Raw genomic sequence first — 26,619 nt, forward strand, 5'->3', positions numbered from 1 at the left:
CTCTGTGCGTCATTTCTCTGTTTCTTGTAGTAAAACTCTTCGCACATATTGATAATATCGTGCACTAAACGTAATGACACCAGCAAAGTCCCCCGCCTTGGTGCCGTGCTGGCAGTAGTGGTTTGGGAATATTATCCCAGAGGCGAGAGGAGGTCCATGCTAGGTTGGAAGTCGCAAGAATGATAGGAATGAGATTTATCCAGTTATAAAAGAAGCTGACGCGGAGACAGATGGTATTTTTGAATGTTAGAAATTCTCTGTTCCTGCAACCAAGCTGTGGCGCCTACAGTGCGCGAACCTGTTTTGTGGTGAAAGGCCCCATCCTGAAACTTTCCATAAGCCTTTGATGCTCTAATTCAGCCATGACTGCCGAAGAGAAGAGGGAAGAGAGAAGGGGGGGAGTCAATCAGAAAAATATAAGCCCCCCCCCCACCCCTACAACTGTTTGTCAGGGAGCTCTGCCATGGATTTATGCCTTTTCCTCGGTCCTGAGATTCAGCCGACTTCCAGGCTGATCTGAATGATCTAACATACCCCAAGTCTCTCCTCCCCCCTCCTCTATCCAATCCATCACAGTGATTGTTTAAAAAAAATCAGTTCTCTTCCGCATTCTAACATTATATTTCAATAAAATCTCCCCCCCCCCCCCCACCGCCTTACTCCTCTGTGTATAAGCAATCAATGGGTTAAGTTAGATCACTAACGTATGTTCCATGACCCCGGAATATGCTTCATCAAATGTCCTCATTACCGACTGAGCACGGGAACGACTGGTAGCGAGCCACAGCTTAAGCGCTGATGGGATTGTCTGTAAGACCTGACGCGGCCGAGGTATTTAAATTTTGATTTTGGTAATGGGTTTTGACATGTTTCATTTCCTCTGAGGGAGCACTCGAGACCTCTGAAAGTAAATGTTGCTAAAAAGTCATCAAGGCAGAATATTAAAATGCCATCAAATGAAAATTTCACTAATGCAATCCGGCTGAGGCTTCAGGTACCGGAGCGAAAAAGGGGAGTGCCAAAGGTCCTGATTCTTGCAGCGAAACATTATTTGTTCCTCCTGACTGACTGTTTCTCCAAATAAATTATTTAAAGTCTTATTTCTTTTTCTCCTGGGCCCTGTAAAGTTCAGCTATGCTTTGCTTTTTTTTTTTTTTTCCCCCCATGCTACACAGTTAACAAAATAGCTTTGGAGTGGATGATGCTCGTAAGTATATCCGGTACGTTGTGAGCCTGAGGAACACCCCTGCTTGGAGAAATCATTCCCTCTGTCTTCTATTGATTTTTGTCATTAATCCTGATAGAACATTTAACTGGAAATTCTAATTTAAAGCTGTTACAAATGGCAGTCCTTTAGCTGGAAATGATTGCAGCGGGGAAGCCAGCATCACGCTTTGCGGCCAATATAGAGAAAACTGGAATCACGGCAAAATAACAGTTTACAATAGCAATGAACTCTGGATACGTTTAATGATTGACTGGGTATGAGAGGGTCATTAACTGCAAGGAATTTCCTTGTCCCTTGGTCAGTATTGCTTGATTATACAATGAGCCTTGGGATGTAGACCATCAAGTTTCAGCATGCAGGGGTAATCTACCCAAAGCACAGAAACTTACGAGAAGTGAAAAGGTTAAATACTGGCAGGCTTACCAATTAATAATCATCAGGATGTGTGCAAAAAAATAAAAATAAAAAGCTTGCTTTTGTGATCCTATAGAATGTGGACATCATAGAGGCGCAGATAAATTCAGACTGAAGGGAGTTCAAATATCTCTATCAAGAAAGTCAGTCTCTTGGACACACTATTATTTAGGATAATCTAAATCTAATATAATTGGTGACTGGTAATTTGGAAAACTGCCTGATTTTTTTTTTTTCCCTGTGAATGACAATCCAATATATTTCTACATACAGACGATCTAGAACAGTTTAAACTGTTTGGGTTTGTTGATTTTATAAAAGTGGCACCAGATTTGGTAGTTAGGAAAAGGCTGAAGGCATCTGAGATCACAGAAAAGATGAGGAAAAGAAGACGCCTGTTTTTTTTTTTTTTTCTGGTCTGTGAATTGCTTCTTGCCTTGAGCTTCTTAGCATGGTCAGACTTGAGTAAATAAATAATATTTTCGGGAAGGTAGTGGAAATGTAACTGGAGGGGGGAAAGGCCCAGGAGTAGGCCTAAAAATGATACGGATCAATAACGGCTTCTCAGAATACTGATGCCCACACCTCAGGGAGGAGAGCCGCCTGCGTGGGAAGCAGCTGTACGAGGAGAAGGTAGCAGACTCTCTGGCAAGCACTACTTCCCATTGCTGCACAGGATCAAAGGTATACATGCAATCATAAAATCGGCCTATAGGATGGATTGACTTCCCAACAGGCGACCTTTCTGGTGTAAACCACTGGTTTACAGTGGTTATTGGAATCAGCTTTTCACACAGCATAGGACTGTTGTATTTGATCGCCATAATTTGTCCAATTACCAAAAGTATCTTTTGTATGAATTGTTTTGACTTATTTCATCTAAATTCGTGGTCATGTGATTCAGGCTGCTTGGTGATGTTTGAATGTTATTAAAGGTTTATTTTTTTTTTTATTGAGAATCTAATTTGTCCACAATCTCATGTTCATGGTTTCCTTCATACTGGGTTTGTGTTGTATTTTTCTGCATTTCTGTGGTTTTGTCATATTTATAGTAATTACTAGCAGGCCAAAGCTGGATAACTTGTCCCGTGTACTCAGCAGGATAAATGTGCCACTGAGTATATTATTTACCTAAAGTTATCTGGTTAACTTGTAGCTGGATAACTGCAAAAATCTTAACCGGCTATGTTTGATTATAACCGGTTAGGTTTTTTAGTTATCTGCCCTTGTATAGTTGGATAATTTCCTGTTTAACCAGATATTTCTGAAAGATATCTGCTTAAGTAGCACAACAAAAATAAAAGAGAAAAAACTAAAGGACCTGTGGCCTGATTTTCAGCCTTGTCCTTAAATCTTAAGATGGCCCTGTTGGGCTGTGCAACCCCTACCCCCAATCCCCTTTTAAATTTGTACAAAAATGTGCCAGGGTCCTGCTGCTCCACCCACACCCCCTCCAAGACTCTTCCTCAGTTCTCTCAGTAATCTCCTGCTCCCACCCGGCCCTCCCCCCTGCAGTCTAAATCTCTTTGGTGCCAAACCCCCCCTCAGCACCACCATCACCTCCCGGACCCTCCTCCCATCCCCTCAGCCCTAAAAGTCCCGGCTGAGAGCAGGATATGAACTGACCCGCTCCTGGCGAGCTCCAGCACAGCCCCTATTATGAACTGTGTTGAAAGCACAAACCACACACAGTTCACACTCTCCTCCTAGCACTGAAAGTAAATATTCCCGTCTAGCGCTGGAAGCGTAACTGCGTGTGGTTTATTCTTCCAGCTCGGTTTATGACAGAGACTGCACTGAAGCTCACCAGCAACAAGTAAGTTCATTTCTAGCTCCTGGCAGGGATTTTTAGAGTTCGGGGGTGGGGGAGGAGGTGCGGGCGCTAAGCAGATTTAGACTGTGGAGGGAGGGCAGGCTCAGCGGCAGCAGTACATTACATTCGTCAGAGGACCAGGGGAGGGGCTTGAGGGGGATTCAGTGGACCCCGGCATTTTTTAAATAAATTTAAAAGGGGATTGAGCGTAGGGGGCAATGTTCTGTCCAAGGAGTAACTAGGTGTGTGCACATTTTTTGTTTTTGTTTGTGTGAGCAACAATTTTTTGAAACCAAACATTCTTGAGCGCCAGTATTAGCACTGCATTTCTGTATATAGCACAAATAAAAATGTATGTGAGCGACCATGTAAAACCCGTGATAGGAGCAATCGCTCACGTGCTCAGCTTACAGGGAACTATGGTAGGGGGCGCAATGGCCTGACAGGGCAGGTCTTAAAATTTGTGGGCAGTTAGGTCTGTCTGGGCAGGTAGCAATTTCAATAATATAATTAGGAGGCCAATATTCAAAATAGCAAGATAAGTACCTACTTATCTGGCTAAGTGACTCCGCTGAGAATCTTGCTAGGATCAGCAAGTGTCACTTACTCAGCTAAGTATTTAGCCAGAGAGGTTAGGGGTGTGGAATGGGTATAATGAAATTGTCTGGCTAGCTCAGGTATTTAGTTTAGTTATCAGTTAATTTATCCTGCTAACTCTGGTCGGGCCACAGCCAGGTCCTAAAGTTAGCCAGATAAACTGCTGCACCACTGAATATACCAGCACTAGATAGATAAGTCGCCGTGAGATTTTTGCTTAACTCTGTCCCCCCGTCCCCCCTTGCATGCTCCGCCCACGATTTTATACTACAGTCTCTAATCTTTGCTAGCTTCGATTACCGCAACTCCCCACTATTAGGCCTTCCCAAATCAACTACACGTCCACTTCAAATATTACAAAACGCAGCAGCAAGAGTTCTAACTGGTAAAAAAAAACCCCAAAAACGGAACACATCACCCCCGTCCTAAAAGCACTGCACTGGCTACCAATCGATAAACGTTTCGAATTCCAAGAACTCACCATTATACACAAAACAATATATGGGAAGGAAGTAGAATGGCTAAACGATGTAATCCAGTTACATACGTCACAACGCAACACAAGATCGGCAAATAAGGCGCTATTATCAATCCCCACAGTCGCAACAGCCAAATTTAATATGGTATGGCAGAGAGCGATGTCACTAGCCGGCCCCACCCTATGGAATACTCTACCCGAAAACCTAAGGATGCAGACCCACATAAAACAATTTAAAAAAACTCCTCAAAACATGGCTGTTCCAAAAAACCTATAGAGATGGCATAGGATAAACCCTTCGAACAATGTGTATAACTGCCCCCTTCCCTTTCATCCCCCAGTCTTTAGTTCATTCAACCCGTCTCTATTTTGATACTCCAAGCTGAATAGTTCACATTTCCTTAATCACTATCAAGTATTGTTTCTTTTACTACTATCTCCACTTTCTATATTCATCCCTGATTATACACCATTATTTATAGACCAAAGCTCTCAAACTCAAAATTGCAAGCCGTTATCTGTATTATCACAATTTAACTGTAATCCTTAAGCTTATTGATGTTATACCCGTTACATGTATTGTTGTTACTCCTGTAAACACCCTGATTATATACCATTAATTATAGACCAAAGTTCTCAACCTGAAATTGCAAGCCGTCATTTGTATTATCATAATATACCTGTAATCCTTATGTTTATTGATGTTATACCGTTACATGTATCGTTGTTACACCTGTAAACCGTTGTGAAGGCCAGCGCCAAACGTCGGTATATAAAAATCTATAAATAAATAAATAAAACATGCGCGCGCCGGTGCGCCCATGTGTGCGCACCAGGTGGCACACGCACATGGACGCGCGCGCGTATATTTTAAAGATCTACCCCTAAAGCTGCGGCCAAACACCGATTCCACAGTTCCTGCCTCCAGGCCTGTTTATGTTTGCTGTGCTTTTAAGTGCTTCTCATGAGGGGAGAGGCTGTAAGAACTCAGACAGGACCAGGTGTGGGGGCAGGGCGGGGCCGGCCCCGGTGAAGTGCCAGCCAGCATGCAGAACTTACTTCTTGCCTGCTCCTTAGAGCAGGTAAGTTCAAAAACCAAAAAAAAATTAGTTGAGCTAGGCTGGGTTTAGGGGTTGGGGAGGAGAGGGGAAAAGGGAGGAAGGATAGATAGGGGGGTAGGAAAGTTCCCTCCCAGTCCGCTCCTTTATTAGAGCGGACTGGAAAGGAACTGGACAAAAGCCCGATCACGTCCATGTGTGCTTGCTGGGAACCACATGCACATGGATGCCCATGTGCCACATTGAAAATGTACCCCTAAGTGTATTATAAGGACAGGGATAGTGGCATCTAGTGGCCAGACCAGATATGGGTGCCACATAGGGATAGTATTTCTAAAAAAGCCATCAGTAGGTATGTTATACTAGCCTATTATCAGTAGAGACTAGTCTGAGTCGTTAGCATTCAGATAGATAGAGAAAGCAGTAATAAAATGTGTGTTACAAATGTCCAGGCTTACAGCAGAACAGACTGGAAATGAGAAAACCCTAGAATGACTACATGTCAGTAACCGGTTTCACTTCCTATGCTCTGCCGGCCCAATTATCCATGGAAAACTGTCTTACCTTCATAAGTTTATTTATGCCGTCACAAAAATCTCACAGACTTGCCTTTCCTAAATCCATGTTGGCCCTTCACTATGCAGCCATGCCTATGCACATGGCCAATAATTTAGTTTTTCCACAATATTTTCCAGTACCATTTGGTCTGGCACCAGCGGCAGGTTCATTGCGCTACAGTTTCTCAGATCGCCCCTGGATCCCTTTTCAAAAATCATCGGTACCCTGGCTTCCCTCCAGGTATTGTGGCTGTTTTAAATGATGGGTTACAGATTTCTAGTAACAGCTTTGCAGTTTCATGTTTGAGTTCATTTGGGACTCTAAGTTGATTTCAACCAGTCCTGGTGATTTGTTACTCTTAGTTTGTCAGTTTGATCCATTACATCTTCCATAATCAAATAGATTTGCTTTATTTGTTCAGAATTACCAGCATCAAAGAATGTTTGCAACATTTTTTACAGGAGCTCTTTTCATGAGATCCTGTGAGTGCAGATTTATGCAGTTTTTTGAAACAACTAGGGATGAGTTTTGATATTTTATTTACCCTCAAGGAATGACCATGAATCCCTTCCCTCTCTGGGGGCTAAAAACACCGCCACTGCAGCATCCCCGGCTCCAGCTGACCTGGAGTGTAGGCCTGACTCTAGGGACTGAACCGGGGATCTTCCATATGGCAATGCTCAACATTGACCGCTTGAGGAATTTCAGGAGGACCTTGTGAGATTGGGAATGACAGACGTAGAAATGGGGCTCAGCACACATTTCGTTAAAAATATTCCTTCCCCCTCCATCTAAAATTCTATTTGCACCTGAGATGGAAGCAGCAAATGGACAATTATGTGCACAGCCCCAATCTGCCTATATCTGAGGAAGCATGTGCAATATTTTCCCAGGCTTCTCCGCAAAACTGCATGCAGACTCATGCGGTTTTGCCCATCCACCCGAAAGGCCTGCCCTACTTCACTGGCGAAACTCACCCCCCAGGGAACGGAAGCTCTCTGGTTGAATTCCCTCTGTGGGCTCTGCCAGACCTGCCTCATTGGTGCAGTTCTTCCATCTTTGTCCCCGGATGGGGAGAGCAGGAGCTCGCTCTTCACCGTCATGGAGGGCAGCCTGGCCATATGCTTGGTGGTGAAATGTCGATTTTAAAAGCCGGGAGATATGTGCATGTCTTGGGCCGGCGCGCACCGTGTGGATTTTTAAAAATCATACAAATTCGCACATATCTCCTGGTACGCGCACATCTCAAAAAGGTTTTGAAAAGGGGCGGGGCATGGGTGTGGTCTGGGTGGAGCATGGGCGGGGCATGGGGGCCTTCTAGGAAGTCGCCTTGAAATGTACATGTATTTTCGAGGTCCCCTACCACGTAACTTTACTTCTGCTATGGACGTTGTATAAGTATTAAAATAAAACTAGGCAAGTTAGCGGGGTTTTTAAGGGTCGGGGTTAAAAGGGTAAAAGGGAGGCTACATAATGGGGGGGGGGTTAGGAAGTCTGATCCATTAACTGGGTAAACTGGGAAAAATGGCTTTTGCATCACCTCACGTTGTTTTTAAAATCCCCACCACTTTCAGCGTAGAACCAGCATTCGCACGCACATGTGCGTCCATATAAAATTGTGCACACACGTACACACATTCAGCCGATTTTATATTGTGTGCTTATATGTGCATATATTATAAAATAGCCGCGTCTATATGAGTGAGCCGGCATACTTGCGTACATGTGCGCTCGCGCGGCTATTTAAAAGTTACCATCTCTGTGTATAAGTTGGCTTTTGAAAATTGCTACAATAGATGCCATTGAATTGTCCATAGGATTTACTTGTGTAAGTGCATTTTAGTCGAGTAAATGGCTTCTGAAAATTGCTACGATAATGTTACCTTTGCGCATGTAACTCCTTTGAAAATTACCTCCTTATTTTTCTGTTGCCAGAGGGGTCGAAATCAGTAATACAGTGTGCTTTAAAAAATCTTTGAACACATTTCTGGAGAACAGATACATTAACAAGTATTAGTCTGGTAGACTAGGACAGTGTGAGTTCTTGCAGCTGTGACTGAACAAAAGGGATTCGACCTCCCTCTTAGGATCTATTGCGTAGGAATCTGTATGGATAGAAATGCATTATATTATTTCTAGTGATTAGCATTCAGCTGGTAAGAAAATGAAAATTGGTCCAAATGAGTTGATTTTCAGTTCAGTTCATTGCAACCAAATTGAAATGCAATTCATTTGAAAATTTAGAACATTTTTCAGGTCATTCATTTTGGCAAATCGAACACACAAATTTCAATCTGTACATGCAATTTGCGAACTGTCTGCAAATTTTGCAAACCGTGCATGCAATTTGCCGAAACATCTGAAGGGGGGGTTAATACCCAGGCAGAGGACTTAACCGCAAATTTGCAATTCCTGAAGAATTTCTTTCATTTGAATCGATGAAAGGCACCACAAGAAAGGTTGATGTGTACCTTGCAGTCTCTAGCTAGAGACCGCTGTGCTGCGTAAAATGACGTGCGCTGTGCTACCGTATCGCACTCAGCATAAATTGCTGACGTGGTAGGCAGGAAATTATCCTAACCACGCCCAATTATTTTTAGCGCAGGCACTATTTCTGCTATATTTATCGCATTTTGATGAATCTAGCTGTTTGGCAGAGAAATCTTTCTGAATATGGACCTCAGAGTGTCCTTAGTTACCAGGGAGTAAAGGGAAAAGTCAGAGATCAACTGTGATCTATGCTATTGCAAGAGAAAGTAAATTGGATAGAGTAGATGGACCGTGCAGGCCTCGTCTACCATCAAATCCTACAGTTCCGAGATGACTTCAATGTTCTCAGATACGTTGCTCCATACAGAAGGGTAGTTTCCTTGTGGGTTTTTTTTCATTATTATTAATCTCTTTATGTTTTGCTTTTGTACATTGCATGGGGCACGGGACAGGTGATTAAAACTGTTTGCTAATAAACAATCAATTTATAAATAAGAGTTGCATTATTATTAAGAGTTCCCACCATTTATGGTACTGCATTTGAGAGAATTTCTAAAAGAATAAATAGACGGTTAAATTTCCGCGTCAGGTAGCCCCGTCTTTCATGGGGGTGGAGGGGGGGGGGGTTCTGTTTCCCTTTCATTTTAAAAGCTTTCATCTCAAGATGGAAAGTGCTTAGCCGGGAGAAAAAGAGGACCATTCCCCCTTGGCCTATACTCGCAAAGTTTCAAATGAATGCGTTTTGAGCAAACACAGAGGGGAGTCCGTGGTGAAATAAAACAGAAACATCGCTCTGCAGCTTTTCTCCAGCATTTAATGGTATCCGTGGAAAAGCAATCAAAGGGACATAGCCCATTAGGCAAGAACAAATTTTCTCCCCATAATTTTATCTTTGTTTAATTGAATATTTAATTAGTATAAATATGAAACAAATTTTTTTATGTCTTCAGTACATTTAGCAAGAAGCGATGCTCCTAGCAAGTGTCTGGAGAGGTATTTATGCATACATGGACAGCAGCCGTGCCCTCCTCGCCCCCTTCTGTGTGCTAATAGAAGTAAGCGGGTCATTTGGCATTAGCAAAGGAGTAAGTTAGCATTTGCACTGAGCTGAATCTTTCCAGACTGTGTGCATATTGGAGCCAGTAGACAGCGGCTGCTTTCACATTGATGAATGGCTTTTTTTCAAGCGTTCTGCTCCCTAGTTATGAGAAGGGTGACCCGGTCAGGAGACGACTTTATGAAGCTATAAAAAATGTATGTCACTTCGGACTCTCTAATGTCATGAAAAAAAAAAAAAAAAATCCTGTGCAAAAAAAATGGCAGGATAATAAGCCAGGTTTCAATGCTCTAAATAGCTTTCTGTCCACGGGTTCTGTCGCATTCCTGGGCTTTAGCTCTCAATTGCTTCAGCCCAACCTGGCTCTTAAAAAAAAAAATAAATAAAATGTCCTTTTTTTTTACTTTGCTTTTCCATCGGAATCCTTATAGACTAAGAGGCATTTTGGAAAACCTACGCTGAGCGCACCAAAAAGGGAGAGTGCATTTAAAAATCAATGTGGCCTGTTCAAGGTGGCTACGACTTTTAAGTATGCAGAGCAGTTAGAGTGAGCTGCTGTAAAGCAGAGGAGTTTTGAAAGGGATCTTTCATCTAATATTTTATGAAGTCAGAAAGAATGAAAAAAGGGAAGGGTTTGCCTGGTACACTTACCCCCATTCCTTTGCTTGAATGCCCTGGAGTTCACAGGCACTGAGGCGGATTTTGACAAAGCATGTCCTCCATAGATCTTGGATTTTGCATTTGTTGAATTTCACTCTCTCTTTTTCAGCTTTGATATGCATATTTCAGAGCATTGGATGCTTTTCCCCCCCCCCCCTGCTTCCCAGGATGTAGCGCATTTTATAACTGATGTCTGAATGATAATTGTCAGAAGAATTAAGTGCTCAGAGAGGAGTGCAGACAGATAACGTTTCCATTATCAAGGTTCCTGACCGCCATGCATGGACTCCAAAAAAAAAAAAAAAAAGGCTTGGACTCATAAGCTCTCTGTTCTGCCAAATTTTGGTTAAAATAATCAGACTTGTGCACCTATGGGTTCTGTCCCTGTTTTAATGCTGAAAGTTTCCCAGTTCTCTGTAGTACCTTAAAGGAAAAAGCCATGTCTGCTGCTGACTGTGCAGTTCTGAGCCACCCTGCTAGAAAGTATGGGACTGTCAGTGTTTTTGCAAACCTAACCTTCGAGATATCCATGCTTGTACCACCCCCTATACCTAAGACACTGGGACATGACGGCCCCCTTTATGGAGGACATTTTGACAAGGCCACGTTGCTTGCGGTGTGCATGGGTGCTTTTAACCCACATACAGAGCAGTCAGTTTTCGAAGGGAAACTGCCCGTGTTGTCGGCCTTTGAAAATTAGCAGCTGCAAGGGATATGGGATAAAACCTCCTGCTTCCTTTGCACCTGGTACTACGCATTTTGATAGCACTAATAGATGTACACAGCATACACAGATACAAAAATGTAGACAATTCCTGCTCTATGAGGCTTACAATCTAGCTGAGACACACAGACAAGTCCAAATTTCTAGAAATTAAGTATTACAGCAAAAAGCTAATATTTAATGTGCTATACTTGTGGACAGCTAAGCAGGGACAGAATAGTGCAAGTACATGTGAAAATTAAATGAACATTTATTTTCCTTCCCGACCTTAACAATTCCATGGCAATGCTTCTTTTTAACCTGCACAAGGCATGTGCACAGTGGATGCCTGCTCATGCCTTTAGTCAAGTAGAAGAGGACAATAATGTGGAATTTATGGAATTTTCAATGTTTTTGAAAATTTCCCTGTGGCAGAGGGGAGAGGGGGATGCCAAAATCAGCAGATACTTTTTACCCATGGACTTGAAACTATAATCTATGGCGTGATGGTTCAAAACTTTGCATAAAAATTTGCATATGCGTGCGTAAGTGGCCTCTACTCACATATTCTGTAATTTATAAAAGTTAAAAATGTGCACGTATGTGCATGCAAAAAAAGGGGTGGCCTCTTACAACTTGCTTTTCTTGCTGAAATATCACCTTTATATTTCTTGATGCCGCACTCGAAAAGGAAGGCAAAGATCCGTGAGATTTTTACCTCAGCTCCCGATATTTCCCTGCGACAAACACGAATTGAGGAGGTATTCCGGTCCATGCAGCAGACACCGGAGAGCGAGGCTGCTGGCGTCGGAGACGGAGAGCGGCCGTCCGACGCCCTGGCCAAGGGGGTGTCACTCAGCCCCGGAGCGCCAACAGTTCCATCCTTGTCTTACAAGCCTCTGATTGAAGAAGGAACGGAACAGCAAAAAATAACGTCGTGGGTACTACCATTCGACAGCCTTGATGATTCCCAGAGAAGGGATGGGAAATTTCCATCGCCTTCGGAGAGCCTGTTTAAACCTGGGCTCCAGGGACAACAATGGCGAAACACGGCAAAAGGAAGCAGTTAGTATAGCTGTGTTTAAAAAAGGATTGGATAAGTTCTTGGAGGAGAAGTCCATTACCTGCTATTAAGTTCACTTAGAGAATATCCACTGCCATTAGCAATGGTTACATGGAATAGACTTAGTTTTTGGGTACTTGCCAGGTTCTTATGGCCTGGATTGGCCTCTGTTGGAAACAGGATGCTGGGCTTGATGGACCCTTGGTCTGACCCAGTATGGCAGGTTCTTATGTTCTTAAGCAGGCAAGGACGGCCTAATGCAGCAAGGAGGTAAGGAGCCTGAGATACAGGTGGTGTTAACTCCGATGGAAACGCCGGATAAAATAACTCTTGCTGAAATCTGGAAGGCATTTGCAAAGAAGAGCACGGCGATAGATGATTTAACAAGGGCTATAAAACGCAATATGGAGGTAACACAAATTCTGGAAAATAAAGTCCATGTGGTAGAGAAATCTTTGAATAAAGTGGAAATAGAAATTAAGGATATAAAAGCAGTGCAAACTAATTTAATAAAATCAGAGAATATGGCAATGAAGAGGATGGATTTCTTAGAAAATGAGATAAGAAGAAACAACCTCAGATTTTTGAATTTTCCGAAGACAAAATGGGCGAATCCAAAAGATCTTTTGAAAAGCTATTTAATTAATATTCTGGACTTCTCAGAAACAAATATCCCAGAGATTTCCAAGATATATTATCGTCCTGGAAAGGAAATAAATCTGCAGCAAGAGGAACAGGATAATATTGCCTTTGATAATCTTTCTGATTTTTTGGAGAAAACCTATGAAGCTAAAATTGAGTTAAGAGCTACTTTGCTTGTGACTTTTATGCAAGCTATGGACAGAGATAACATATTGAGAAAGTCTTTCAGGAAACATCTACAGCTTTTTTATGGAGCTCAAATAAGAGTTTTCCGGGACATTACAAAAAAAAATACAGGAGAAAAGAAAATTATTTCTGTCAATGAAAAATGAGGTGCTTTCTAGAGGTGCCAAATTTTACTTAAGGTTTCCTTGTTGGTGTATTTTATTACATGAAAATGATAGATATATTTTTTCAGATTCAGAGCAACTACGTGTATACTTAGACTCACACTCCTAAAAGCTGCAAAAGGTGTTGGTTAATGTAATATCTGCTGCGTGACATGGTGTTACAGCCTTATTATTATGATGAATATTATTTGCCTATGATTCTGCTTTAGTATTTGGTTCTCCCAATATTCCTATAATATTGCATTTAATATAATTCCTACAAATTATGTTGATGTAAGCTATAATTCTATTATTTTTCTGTTAACATTGTTTTCAATGTATTTGAAATTGAAACTTCAATAAAAATAAAATGTTAAAAAAAGGGCGTGGCCTAGATGCATTCCAAGGTGGGGCCAACACTTACCCGCGTAAGTTCCTACTTTAAAAGATACTTGAGCATGTACATTTTCCAATATTCTTGCTTGTTTTTACCTCTTCTAATTATCTGGCGTAAGTGATATTAAATGAGTTTATTGTGTAGTACTGGCTGGATGGGAGGTCTGGGTGTGTTGGGGGGAGTTCAGGCTGAAGAACCAGGAAGGCCTCGATGACCCGGAGAAGGACTGGATGAAGTGGTGGACCAATTGGTAAACTGGTGAATTTCATTTATGTTCACTTGTTTTAAAATTGTCCGACTTCCGCACAAAAATTGGGACTTATGTAAGTCCTATTTTAGTTTTGAATGTAAAATACGGGCCTGATTTTCAAAAGCATTTACACATGTAAAACTGTGTTTTACATGTGTAAATGCACTTTATCCATGTAAGTGGGTTTTTGAAGATTGCTGTACAGTATGCTATAGAATTGTCAATAGATTTTAAACTTGTAAGCTCACTTTACACACATAAAGGACTTTTGAAAATTGCTATAATAGTGTTACATTTACATTCCTAACTACTTTGAAAATTACCTCTTAAATGCATGCAAATTTTTAAAATAAGTAGGAAAAGTAGTCGCATTAAATGCATTGATATATGTGGTTTTGGTGCAGTGCATGTATTCATGCATAAGCATATGTACGTTGCAGGGTATAGATGTGCATATTTTATAAAACATGTGTATATCAGGTTATAAAGTAAGATAGTAACGTTCAAACCGGCATGCAGATATACATTGGCCCACACCCAGGGATGTGAATTTTTTATAACTTGCGCACGTGTTATACTATAGCCTGCCCGTGGGTGGGTGCCTGCATGGGCACACAAAAACCACTTATACTGCATAAATCGGGGAATTTTAAAAGGGGCTCACGCCGAAGCTAGTCCCGGTTTTACCAGTTCATCCCCAGTTGCCCAGTTAAGACAGAGATCCTCCAAGCCTTCACGCCTTCCGGTTAGCCTCGACCCTTAAAACGTCACAGATCTACCTATTCCCTTTATTTTTTAATTTACATGTCATCCATAGCAGAAGTAAACTCACACGGCAGGGACCTTGGTGCGCGCCAGATCACATTAAGTATTTAAACTCGCATCTCAGGTTCACGCTCTAAAACGTCATGCCCTGCCCAGACTATATCCATGCGCTGCCTTTTATGAATCTTTCGAGATGTGCACGCTCCGAGACATACGTGCATGCCTTGGTGGCTTTTCACATCTGCTCGACACACGCGAGCCAGACATGTTCACACTTCCTCTAATTAATGCACGCTTCCTCTAATTAATGCATGCCACCGCTGATTGGCCCCTGGCCTTGCCTGACTGGATTAAGAAACTTACTAATACATGAAGGCTATTGAAATGGAACTTACGTATCACAAACTACTGTCTTAGCCCCTAATTAACATCTTTTAAATGTTGCGTTGACCTAGACTATGAATGTTGATTTTGTAAACCATTGTGATCTTCTATTGGAATGACGGTATATAAAATGCCTAAATAAATAAATGCCACTGACACATTTGTTTGAAAGTTATCCTCTATGAATGTTATTTTCCAATCCTTCCCAAAATGCCCCCAGGAATGTCATATCTAGAACATAATATTCCAGGCGAGGCGTCACCAATGACTTGCATAGGGGCATTGATCACTTTCTTTTTCCTGCTAGCATCACTCTGTCCTGAACCATCATCTTGTTACATTGCTTTGCTACCTGCAAATCGTCGGAAACTATCACCCCAAGGTCTCTCTTCCAGTCTGTGCACATAAGTGTCTCGCCCTCATCACCTACAGCTGCTTCCCAAATGCCTGATTCTGCACTTCTTGTCATTGAATCCCACTGACCATTCCTAGGCCTATTCCTCAAGCTTTCTTGGATCACTTCTCGTTCTCTCTACGCCTTCAGGGGTGCGTGCCTTCTGCAAAAAGACAATCTTTTCCTTCTAACCCATTTTCAATGTCACTCGCAAAGATCTTGAACAGTAGCAGCCTCAGAACTGATCCCCGAGGCGCTCCACTTAGCCACCCTTCTCTTCTCAGAGTGTTCCATTTCCCACTACTACCTGTTGTCTTCTGTAAGTCAACCAATTTCTAAACTTAGGAATGTGCAGGCAAAATATATTTTGATTCAGTTTGTTTAATTTGTTTCCATACCATTTTTGGCCAAATTTTATATTGTTTTGTTTTTTCATAACTATTAGAAATAAATGTGATCCAGACAGTCTTGGCACTCATTTTTACTGGATTTCTCCATTTCTGTGTCTATGGCAAAACATTTTTTTAAAATAGGACTATTATAGATGTGCTAGTCTTTTTGACTTAATTTGATAATAGGGAACCTCATTTTGAAATCTATTCGTGGTAGTGGATTTATGTATATAACGGAGATTTATCCTAGTATTTTATAAACAGTGAAGCGAGAGATGCACAGTTTATAAAATACCACGAATTTCTGCTCTGAAAGTACGTATGTAAGTTTCAGAACACACTAATATTTTCAATACAATGAAAGCGCTTATGAGTATATGCTCGTACATTTTAGGTGTGAAAAAATATTAAATGTATGCATAATAACCTTGATTTATATGCGGAGCCAAATGTTTTATAAGCTATGTACTTATAGTGTTTTGAAAATCCTTATTTGCTCACGTATTTCGAATCATCAATTCGTCTGCCAGATCACCCCATCCGTCTCCGGTTCACCTAGACCCTCTAGCGTTTCATCCTGAACCTGCACCAGTTCACCCAGGCCTCCCATCCAATAGACAATAAACAAGATCGGTTTCACTTGCGCTAGTCAATTAGCAGGTGCAAAATTGTACAAATAAGTTTGATCATTTATAAGTGTATCTCGCTTCTAAAATTGCAACTTCTGCACACATTTCTTGAGCCCAGCCTGGAATGCCCCAGATCACCCCCTTTTTGCTCCATTAAAATGTACACATGGAACCAAAAATGCATGTGTACTTTCGATGTTTATAAAATAGCATATATGAGAATACAGGATACTTATGCATGTATATGCTATTTTTATGCATCAAACACCTTTGAAAATGTACTTTTCTTGTGTTATAGCATTGCTTCAATCTGTCTATCAAAACTATCAATTCATTGATTATGGAATTAAGAAAGTTTCCATAATGACTAATCAACTTGCAAATTTGGAAAATCACTCTCCAAAAACATGGAACATTAAATTATTATTCCTATTAATTTTACTACTAATAATAAGTCATCATCAACATTTCAAGCTAATCCTTTAGGTTTCTGAAAGTATATTTTTTGGGCTCTGACTGTCCAAAAGAAAGCCAGAGATCTGGCAACTGGGGTGCCAGGGCATTGCACCAGGAATTAAACTGGGCAGACAGGATGGACCTTGCGGTTCTTGTCTGCCACCACGTTCTATCTTTCAGTGTTTTAAACATTGAAGAGTTACTTTTGATGACTGTTATATATCTAAAGTATTTTTTTTATAAAAACACCCAATAAACAAGGCACAGGTTTGAGATATGACAAACAAAATGGTTCTTGAGGTTTTCAGACTGTAAGTCATGTTGAATAAATTCAGCTAAGAAAATGTTGTGTGCAGTATGAATTGCTTATTTGATGAAAAAAGCAGAGGTGTTCATCACGTCCCAGGTGGCCATGGATGCTATTTTTTTTTTGTGCCGCATACTTGACTTAGGTATAGTTCTAAGTACCATAAAAGATATAAAATGTATTTTCTTTGCAAGAAAATGTATCCAGTACTTAAGAATTTATTAGCTATGTACATAGTTTTTTTTGTTTTTTTTTAAAGAAGTCTATATAATTAACAGAAAGTTTAATTTGGCATTAATCCATCTGCAATACTTACAGCTTTAAGCTGAAAAGTGTATAATTCATTTCTGAGCGTAATTAAGCTGTGGTATCTAACAAGTATAATATATTCTGCAAAAGGCTTCTAAGGCTAGAATATGCTATTAGAATGTTTTATTTAACTATGTCCAACTTGCAGTTGCTGGCTTTTAAACTATCAAACATCTCACTTGACCTTGAAATCGTTCCTTGAAAAATAGCCTTATTTCTTATTAAATCAAACATTTCTTTAATGTCCATAAAAGAAAATTGGTTTAAACTCTGCATATTTTAAATGAAATGTGTTCAGGTTGTGTCTGCCATGCTCTCAATAGCTACTAGACTTTTGCATCTTCAATCTGATGGTCTTCTGTGACTTTTAACTACGCATAATTACTTCGTTTTCTGTAAGGGCCAGGCAAAAGGGACATCAAATGACAGCAGAGCGGAGGGGAAAGGATCGGAAAGGAGAAAGGAATACAGAATTCTTGCAAGATAAGAAGGCCTTCACTAAAGTGTTGAGGACCTGCTGTACAGAGAGGTTTTTCCCATTTTGTATCAGTATAAAAACATGGTTAGGACGCTGGGATCTTGGTTGCTGCAGAGCTGCCGGGTCTCCCACGTCCGTCAGGAGACTCCTGCTTGTGCGAGCCATCGCCCGGGCTCTGCCCAGCCAGCCCAAACTCCCGACAAAGCCCCGCCGAGCCTGGTTAGAAATCCGGTTCTTGGGGCAGGGAGGGGAGGGAGGCAGGGCAGGGCTGGCGCCCCACCGCAGACCACTGTGCTGTGGTCCCACCCGCGGCCCTGCCATGGCCTCCTTTCCCGTGCTCTGTTTGGAGGCCATGTGGAAGAGGGCAGAGAGGCACAGAAAAAAAAGAAAAGAAATGGGAATGTAGGAGAGACATATACCCATGTGGAAGAGAGGGGAGTGAGTAGCTGCACAGGGAGGCACGGAGGGAACGGGGAGACGAAAGGCACAAGGGAGGGAGAGCAGAGAGAAAGGGACACAGGGAGGGGGGAGGCAGGGGGGTGTGGTTAAAGAGATAGAGGAGGGCAGAGGAGAATGACAGGGAAAGAGGCTGTAGCTGCTGTCTGTGTGTGATTACATTTTATTTTAAAAAGTGTGAAAGGGGTGATGGGGTCAGGAGGGGGGTGACAGTAGGGTTGGGAGGGGTTGGGGATCCGTGCTGGAAACCTCCCCCGATGGCAGCTCTGCTGCTGTAACTTAGGGCCTGATGTACAAAGCTTTATTCCCATAGACACCGGATGAGAGAAAAGTCTTTGTAAACCAGGCTAAGGACGTGCAATCATTTGAAAGGAATGCATTTTTTGGAATGCAGAAAGCTGATGTTTTTTTGTTCGTGATAGAATGAGTGAAATCAGCAGGGCCTCCAAAAAAGAACAGAAATATTTTTTTTTCATTCATTTTTGGAAGTTTGCGCGCACAAAGTTGAATTTTAAAAGCCCGATGCGTGCATCAATTAGGGGATGCATGAATACTTTGGGCTGGTGCATGCCGAGAGGATTTTAAAAGCTGCCGGGATAAGCGCATACTTGCCCCTGCACTCACAAATGAAAAGTTCAGAAAAAGGGGTGAACATTAATTTAAATCATATTTTTCCATAACTTAACTATCTGCATATCTTTTGTATGCAATATAATTATATATTTTATTGAATTTATTTATTTGGTGCTTTTCTATACCGGCATTCATGATACAATCATATCATGTCGGTTTACATGGAACGGGGGGGGGGGGGGGGGGGTTACAATAACCTTAGATATTAACAAAGCGAAGAGAAGGAGAAGTTCAAGTTACAATAAAACAGGGGTGCTGGAACTGGGGGAAGAGGAAGAACAAAGCATTAGTAACTCAACGGCAAGAAGAGGAATTATTTACATTGTGCTGAATGTACAGTAATGATTGCTATGTTGAATCAGTGAGTTTCTGGAAAGGCTTGTTTAAATAACCAAGTCTTAAGCCTTTTTCTAAAAGTCACCAGGCAGGGTTCTTGTCTGAGTTGGGGGGGATAGCATTCCATATGGTAGGTCCCGCAGTGGAGAAAGCCCGTTCTCTGGATGCTAGATGGTGTGTGGATTTGGTTGAGGGGGCGTGCAGGGATCCTCTATAGGCTTCTCTGATAGGTCTGGATGAGGTGTGTAGTCTGAGTGGGAATTGAAGGTTGAGAGGGGCTTGGTTGTGGATGGTTTTGTGGATGATGGTGAGGGACTTGTGTAGAATTCTGAAACGTATTGGTAGCCAGTGTAGATTTTTGAGAATGGGAGAGATGTGGTCTCTTCTTCAGGAGTTTGTCAGGATTCTGGCCACTGCGTTTTGAAGCATTGGAAGAAGTTTGATGGAGGAGGTGGGGAGACCTAGCAAAATGGAGTTGCAGTAGTCTACCTTGGAGAATATTACGGCTTGGAGGACAGTTCTGAAGTGTTGAAAGTGAAGAAGTGGTTTAATTCTTTTTAGTACCTGCAGTTTATAGAAGCAGTCCTTGGTTGTGTGGTTGACGAATGTTTTTAAATTCAGATGGTTGTTGATTAATACTCCCAGGTCTCTTGCTTGGGTGACAAAGGTATTGGTGAGTGTCCTTTGAGGAGTATCACTGTCGTCCGGGGAAATGGGGAAAGTGGGTTAATATTAGTTATATCTTCAGCTGACTAGTCTTCTACCTGTTTCACTACATCTTATATTTTATCAATTTTCAAGGTAACAGCTACTTCCAATGTAGTTATTGTGTTCCACATTTCTTCTAGAGGAATTTCAGTAGGTAGAGGCCTCACCACTTTGTTTGTGCTGCTCCAGTTCCAGTGACCAAAGCAGGAACCAGTCCAGCTGCTTCATCAGCACCTCGATTCCATGAGCTGGGGGAGGGGATCAAAATCAAACAGCAGGTGCTCCAAACTACGATTGCCTTTGCCCGTGCGACCGACTCAGGGTTGATGAACGCAGCAGCTTCTTCCGAAATCCAGATGCCTGATCTTAGGAGCGACACAGTGGTGCATGGGGCCAGGTTGCGCAAGCTCCTCAGGAAGGGGATGGAGCACCTGTCAGATAGATGAGGGACTCCTTCATTCTCTTCACCATACCGAGGTCCCAATGTGTTACCCTGGGCAAACTCTGTGCTGAAGGTTTAGAACTGACTCATCTGCTAAGGTCTCCTTGAGATTCCATCGGCTCCATGAGACTAGAAAGCAAGCTTTCTTTGTAGTAAGGCCCAGTTGTCTGGAACTCCCTACCAGAGTCGATTCATCTGATGAAGTGCAATAAATCCTTCAAAAAAAAAACAACTGCCTAAAACACATCTGTTTTCAAGATGTCCTTTGACCTTTTGCTGGTTAGTTGAGCTGTTATAAGAGTCTTATCTTAGATATCATATTAATGTTTTTTTTTTGAACAGATAATTTAAGCCTTTCTACATTTGATTTGTTTTTGTTTAATAACATTAATTTATGTATGTTCTCAGCTGCACGCCATCTAGAACTGTTGTTCAATAGGCAGCATAGACATGCTTTTAATTAAATAAATACAATTATTGTTCAATAGCTGAAGTACAGCTTGGCAACTATGTGTGATATTTGGTTTAAAATATTAATTATTTGCCCAACCAATGTTTTATAGTGAAAGAATTACAGGACAGGATTTATGTCTGTAAAAACAATCTATTTTTGTTAATATTCAAACTTTTCTTTTTTTTTTTTTTTCTTCTTAGGTAATTATCTGAATTATTTTGCTATGCTGGTATGGCAGATTGCTTACCAGTGAGCCAAAAATATTGTTTTATAGCACCGAAGAGAGTTCTAAAGGTCTAATTCTCTAAGGCTTCTTGCCTCTGTCTTTGGGAAAAAGGTTTAGTGACTTAGGCCCTACGCCTTTGTGTCATCAGGAATCATGCCTGTCTAAGCATGAACGGGTTAAAGTGTCAGAGCTAGTATCATGAATGAAAGAGAAGATATTTTGGTTTTAAGAAAAGGTCACAATTAAATATCAGACAGAGGTCATGTTCTTAGCTCTGTGTTCTTTATGCTTAAGTGGGATTATTAACTCTTTTTGTTAAGAAATAAAAAGGCTTCTGTGAACATCCGGTTACACCTGGGTGGAATCTTACACTCCAATTGTTTGTGGCTATGGAAGGCTTTGTTTGACATTTATATTAGTCTGGGCACATGAGAACAATATTATGCCACCTAATCTCCAGTTACATTAGATTCTATATCATAACCTTGTGGCTAATGCCTAACGTAATCTCAGAAGTTTTAAAGAAGAAATGTTGCATATGGTTTTTAACCCAGTAGTAGGGCCAGATAGTTGTCAAACCATACTCTGGTTCATGAGCGTAAATCTACTTTGGAAACTTACATGTGCACATGGACGCGTGGATTTTATAACATATGCACGTATATGCGCATATATGCGAGTGTATTATAAAATTGGCTATTCGCAGGTATGTACACGAACAATTTTATTCATGCTCAAGACAGCATGAATGCTGTCTTGAGCGTGTAAGTAGGGGAAATTTTAGTAGTTGCGCGCAACGCCGCAATTGGCCTTTTCCCCAATTTGCTCCCAGTTCGCCCCAGTAAAGGAGAGGACTCCCTAAACCCCCTAACTAGCGTGACTCCCTTTCATCCTGTTTCCCCCGACCCTTTAAACCCCGGTAGCTAGCGTATTTTTTTTGTTACATGACTTACACGCTGTCCATAGCAGAAGTAAAGTGCATGTAAATGTTTATGCTACAGATCTGGCCCGCCCATGCTCCGCCCAGACCATGCCCACACCCCGCCCCCTTTTTTCCAAAACTTTTTTATCTGAGTACTGGGATATATCCGTGAGGCCGCGGGCCTATTAAAATCCGCGCGGCTCGCGTGTCCCCGGGTCACGCGCGTATCTCCTGGCTTTGGCGTGCGTAGGGCTTTTAAAATTCACCTGTTAGCCAGTGGTGGTGCTGGAGGGTGGGTGGCAGATGGGCAATCAAAAAGTGCACATAGAACACGATTTTGTGCATATTTCCCCTCTACTATCAAAATGGAATTCAGGGGCGGCAGGGCGGCAGAGTGAGGAAACATTTATACACCGATGCGTTTATACGCTAAGTTACACCTATTCACGTAAGCCCACTTTGAATATTCGGGCTAAGCACTTTAGCACTACATGAGGATAATAAAAAGTACCCACCCTAGGATAGTTTAAAGCATATACAAGGGGAGTTCTCAGGCTCAACCATCTTGACTGGACCCCTAGGTTAGTCTTTATGCACAATGAAGAAACTGCAGAGGCCTCTTTTGCCTACTCACACTCAGCAGAACATCGCCAAGTGAGATCCCTTAATCAATCACTGATTCTCTGGAGATGAGTTAGGGCCCTATGTACTAAATATTTTTCCCATAAATACAAAATGGGGTAAAAAAAAAAAAAAAAGCCTTAATATTCAAACTCTAAAGCATGAGTGGAAACTGTACACTCAGACATAAGCTTGCAAGGTTAAGAGGTTACTAGGCTTTTTGTACTGTTAATATGTGCTGTGAAATATTCAGCCAGAAATAGCAACTGCTCCTTAACATCTGACCCTCTGGATGCCTGCAGATACTTAGGGTCCACCCATGGTACTCCAGGTCAGAAGTGCTGAGCTTACGGGTTAAAATAGTATTTTCACACTGTTGGTTAGTACTCAGTGAAAAAGGAGTAGAGAGTAGGGATGTGAATCGTTTTTCAACGATTAAAATTATCGTCCGATAATGTTTATATCGTCTTAAATCGTTATAGAACACGATACAATAGAAATTCTAACGATTTATCGTTAAAAATCGTTAAATCGTGTTAGTGCGCACTAAATCGAGTTAGTGCGCACTAACTCCCCGTTAGTGCGCACTAACTCGATTTAGTGCGCACTAACTGAAAATGATACAAATAAACACTTTCCAGGTCACTGAAGGTCAGTTAGGAATGAATATGTGTTCCTATTGGCTGGCTGCCCTCTTATCTATTGATGTTACCAAGGTTACCACTGAGGTGATGGTTGGGGGGATGGGAAATGGAACTGGAAACTAACGAACACCAACAGAAAATGAAACAAAGTGTTCACACTTCCCAGGTCAGTAAAGGTCACTTAGGAATGAATATGTATGTATGTATTCCTATTGGCTGGCTGTGCTCTTATCTATTGATGTTACCAATATGGTTGGGGGGATGTGAAATGGAAACAGTTGGAATCTTGACAAAAAAAGTAATGTAATGATCAGCACTCACCTGACTAGAACTTGTTTGTTTATTATTTTTGTTAGCAGGCACCTGAAATGCTAGTGCATGTTGAATTTGCCAATCACTGTGCATTTTAGAAAGGTGGTCCTGGCTGGAACTGTACACAGTTCAAATATATGTAATTGATTGTTGGTAAGTGTATTTTTTAAGTAGCCACACTGGCACCAGTATGTTTACTTTTCCTCCTACTTAACTCACTAGCTCAGCTTTGTAAGAAGGGCTTCTCTGCTTGTGTGTTGTTTTTGTTTGGTGTGAGGAGAGCAGAAACATCAGATCTTTATTCAATCTACTACAGTCATCTCTTACAGTGCCCTATCCCTATTAATGCCAGGAGTGTTGTGATCTTCCTGCACACAGTGCCCTAACCCTGATACCAGTCTGAGACAGCTCCCTCCCTGCATTACTAGTGAGAGGCTGGCTTCACAGACAGGGGGGAGCTGCCTGACCCTCACTCCTGACTTCCCCCATGTCCCAGCTAGTGAATGGTGTGTGGGTGGGGGGGGGGGGGGGAGGATGGTGAAGTCTGAGACAGCTCCCTCCCTGCATTACTAGTGAGAGGCTGGCTTCACAGACAGGGGGGAGCTGCCTGACCCTCACTCCTGACTTCCCCCATGTCCCAGCTAGTGAATGGTGTGTGGGTGAGGGGGGGGGGAGGATGGTGAAGTCTGAGACAGCTCCCTCCCTGCATTACTAGTGAGAGGCTGGCTTCACAGACAGGGGGGAGCTGCCTGACCCTCACTCCTGACTTCCCCCATGTCCCAGCTAGTGAATGGTGTGTGGGTGAGGGGGGGGGGAGGATGGTGAAGTCTGAGACAGCTCCCTCCCTGCATTACTAGTGAGAGGCTGGCTTCACAGACAGGGGGGAGCTGCCTGACCCTCACTCCTGACTTCCCCCATGTCCCAGCTAGTGAATGGTGTGTGGGTGAGGGGGGGGGGGAGGATGGTGAAGTCTGAGACAGCTCCCTCCCTGCATTACTAGTGAGAGGCTGGCTTCACAGACAGGGGGGAGCTGCCTGACCCTCACTCCTGACTTCCCCCATGTCCCAGCTAGTGAATGGTGTGTGGGTGAGGGGGGGGGGGGGGTGGATGGTGAAGTCTGAGACAGCTCCCTCCCTGCATTACTAGTGAGAGGCTGGCTTCACAGACAGGGGGGAGCTGCCTGACCCTCACTCCTGACTTCCCCCATGTCCCAGCTAGTGAATGGTGTGTGGGTGAGGGGGGGGGGGGAGGATGGTGAAGTCTGAGACAGCTCCCTCCCTGCATTACTAGTGAGAGGCTGGCTTCACAGACAGGGGGGAGCTGCCTGACCCTCACTCCTGACTTCCCCCATGTCCCAGCTAGTGAATGGTGTGTGGGTGAGGGGGGGGGGGGGGAGGATGGTGAAGTCTGAGACAGCTCCCTCCCTGCATTACTAGTGAGAGGCTGGCTTCACAGACAGGGGGGAGCTGCCTGACCCTCACTCCTCCGGGGTATTGTGATCTTCCTGCACACAGTGCCCTATCCCTGATACCAGGGGTGTTGTGATCTTCCTGCATGCAGTGCCCTATCCCTATTAATACCAGGAGTGTTGTGATCTTCCTGCATGCAGTGCCCTATCCCTATTAATACCAGGAGTGTTGTGATCTTCCTGCATGCAGTGCCCTATCCCTGATACCGGGATGTGTGCAAGAAGATCACAACACCCCCGGTATCAGGAATAGGGCACTGTGTGCAGGAAGATCACAACACCCCCAGTATCAGGAATAGGGCACTGTGTGCAGGAAGATCACAACACCCCTGGTATTAGGGATAGGGCACTGTGTGCAGGAAGATCACAACACTCCTGGTATTAATAGGGATAGGGCACTGTGTGCAGGAAGATCACAATACCCCTGGTATCAGGGTTAGGGCACAAGTTCTAGTCACATTGACTGATCACATTACTTGTTTTGTCAAGCTACCAACTGTTTCCATTTCCCATCCCCCATATACTGTCAGTAGGAAACTTGGTAACATGAATAAATAAGAGGGCAGCCAATAGGAATACATATTCATTCCTAAACTGACCTTAACTGACCTGAAAAGTGTCAAATTGTATCATTTTCAGTTAGTGCGCACTAACTCCCAGTTAGTGCGCACTAACTCCCGTTAGTGCGCACTAATCGGAAAAAACGATTTTTAACGATTTTTTAACTAAAAAATCGTGCCTAAGACGATTTTCTTGCCCTGCCACACGATTTCTATCGTTAAGACGATATGGAAAACGATTCACATCCCTAGTAGAGAGGTCAGGACATGATGTCTCGAGCTGCTGTCATTAGAATATTATATTACCAAACTGTTGTCTGATGATGTAATCCAGATCCAAAAAAACCCCAAAAACCCACCACACACATTCATAACGTCACCTCCAGTTCATTCTGTCAGCAATTAGAAGTTTTGAACCAGCGCATAAGAACAGAAAACGGAGACAATGCTTTTTTATGCAACGTAATGAATATGAGGCCTACATCTACCATATGATTTTCGACATTCGTTACCTGTTTTAAATGTATGCTGAAAAATCATTATATCTAAAGAATTATTAACTAAAGGGATATTTTGAATTTTTGAGCAATCTTTGCAGGCATAACATATTTGTGTTCAGAGCAAAATGCGCAATGAGAAGCATAACACAATGTAATATTTGTAATAAAAGCAATAATAATTTTTTTAAAACTCAAAAAAGTGATTACAGATAGTTGGGGCAAAAATAATGCAAATGTGCTAAATATTTCAAATATGCGATAGTTTACAGTGAATGGCCATGTATATTTATAAAGAAAAACTAGAGTCCACATCCTCTCTATCAATATCACATGCAGCCCTATTTGCCAGAACTCAGCTGGGATTGCTTATCATTACGTTCTGCTCCCAGAAATTTCTGTTTAAAGAGTCACCGTCAAGGGTGAGACATGTGCTCTGGAAAAGAAAAGCTTTTGTAAAATCAATGATCTTTGTATAGCAGTTTGGGA

General features: G+C 42.3%; 1 long non-coding RNA gene across 3 annotated transcripts in view; it reads left to right on the forward strand.

Annotated features, from left to right (window-relative positions):
- Positions 1-754: 754 nt before the first annotated feature.
- LOC115075403 overlaps positions 755-26,619 on the forward strand; it is a 563,078-nt gene continuing 537,213 nt past the window's right edge. For all 3 annotated transcript variants that reach the window (XR_003852487.1, XR_003852486.1, XR_003852488.1), the window contains exon 1: positions 755-831. This is a non-coding gene — a long non-coding RNA (uncharacterized LOC115075403). The remainder of the gene's footprint in view (positions 832-26,619) is intronic.

This window comes from Rhinatrema bivittatum, chromosome 13 (genome assembly GCF_901001135.1).
Source record: "Rhinatrema bivittatum chromosome 13, aRhiBiv1.1, whole genome shotgun sequence".
Lineage (NCBI taxonomy): Eukaryota > Metazoa > Chordata > Amphibia > Gymnophiona > Rhinatrematidae > Rhinatrema > Rhinatrema bivittatum.